Source organism: Triticum dicoccoides, chromosome 3A (genome assembly GCF_002162155.2).
Source record: "Triticum dicoccoides isolate Atlit2015 ecotype Zavitan chromosome 3A, WEW_v2.0, whole genome shotgun sequence".
In the NCBI taxonomy this organism is placed as follows: Eukaryota; Viridiplantae; Streptophyta; class Magnoliopsida; order Poales; family Poaceae; genus Triticum; species Triticum dicoccoides.
Window position 1 is genome coordinate 707,141,564 of NC_041384.1, and position 1,873 is coordinate 707,143,436.

Sequence of the window (1,873 nt, forward strand, 5' to 3'; positions counted from 1 at the left end):
TGCCGCTCTCCTAGCCTCGCACGGCCGTTGTTGTGTACCTCACGCTGCGCAAGGTAGGGTCAGGGCTTGCGGTAAATGTGGGAGAGGAATCGGGAAAGAAGTGGAATTGGGAGAGAATGTGGGACTATTCGGCTAAACAAGAGTTTTCTATGTTTCTATACTACGTGCTAAAGCAGAGGTAAGTAGGATTTTCCAAGTCGCACTTGACGGTATTAATAGCAAAAAAATGATATAAGTGTCAAGGAAGGAAGAAAATGAAGTTATGGTATTAAAGAAGGAAAATGATAATTTTAGGGCCAAAAAAGGCAATTAGATTTTAAGAAAGGGTCAGATAAGGATCTCTCTTAGAAGAACACGCGCAAATCCAACGCATCACCCAACAACAGATCCAATGAGTTAAATGACGAAGTCGGCGACGCACTGGAGAAAGCTATCGCTGTCGGCCACCATCATGGCCTCCTCCTCCTCCCCCACCTCGCCCCCAAATCCCGTAGCAACAACCTCATCACCCTACTTCCTACCCGAGTTCATCCCCCAGATCGCGAGTTGCCTGACCACCCTCTAGGATTTCTTCGCCATCCGCGCAACCTACCGGGATCTCCTCCCTCCATCGTCATCCAACCTCGCCTCCCAAGCCCCCCACCTCCTCCTTGTCCCCGGATCTCGAGCCATGTTCCACCTCCCCCTCCGTCGTCGCCTGCGCTTCCGCCTCCCCCTCCATGATTTTGATCCTAACCCTGCCGCCTTCTACTCTTTTGGCTGTCGCATCGCCATGGCCAGCCCCAGCCACCATGAGCTCAGCTTCGTCCACCTTCTCACAGGCGAGCGATTTCGCCTCCCCTATCCACCGGCACCCTTCTGTCGCCTCCTCCTATCTGGCGATCTCGTCCTTGCCTTCGTTCCGACGGTCGGCCGTGCCGTCCAGTACTGTCGCCTTGGGGATGTTGAGTGGCGTGTGGCGTCATGCACTGAACCCTATGTCCTGGAGGATTTGATCTTTCTCAAGGGCAACCTACACGCACTGGTCAGATCTGAAGATGTTGGCGGCCTATGTTACCGTCTCGCCGTGGCCAATCTGTCAGACAAGAATACAGTGAAATTAATGTTTCTTGGAGATAATTTGGATACACAGGCCGCACATGGGAGTTCGTATTTCTGTCTCGCAGAGTGTCTTGATGAGTTGTTGCTTATTAGCGCTGTTGGGGACTGCCCAGAAGAGTTTCATGTTTTCCGGTGGCAGTCAATGGAGGGGAAGTGGACAAGGACTACTAGCCTTGGTCACTGCACATTGTTCTTGACATATTTTTACTTTGTAGGCTGTGTTGTTCCGACGAAAGGAATGACATGCTTTTCAGGTTATTACTTTGCAAGTTCCCTTGGTCCAGATCATCCAAGAGTTCGAAGGGACTGCTTATACTTCACAGATGCCAAAAGGAAGTGGATCGAGTATTCCTTGGCCGATGGATCTTGTGATGAATTTGTTGCTGAGAACTTAGAGGGAGCTGGAAGGCCTGATTCCGATTTTAGGGCACCTGTTTGGGTCTTTCCGAGCATGTGTTGATGCTCTCCTATGGATCACAGAGCTATGTGAAAGTTAGTACAAAGGTACAATTGCTCTCTAGTGACTTGTATTTCTTATTTGGTTTTGATATGTTATTCTTGTGTATAAAGAAGTTTATGTGTCTATCTCTTTAGCAGCATGTGTTACATATTGGGCATATCATTTGAAGCTGCTAAGCTGATCCCTGAAAATGTTGACACTAATAATTTGCATGTCTCAGGAATCAGTACTAGCTAGATCATCTTTTGCTTCTTTCTCTGCAGAGTTGCTCAGCAACTTGTAAGTAAGTGTACATGTATGCCCGCACCAGCT

The 1,873-nt window shown here is 48.7% G+C and overlaps 1 pseudogene; it reads left to right on the forward strand.

Annotated features, from left to right (window-relative positions):
- Positions 1-416: 416 nt before the first annotated feature.
- Positions 417-1,873, forward strand: part of LOC119273385 — a 2,212-nt pseudogene continuing 755 nt past the window's right edge.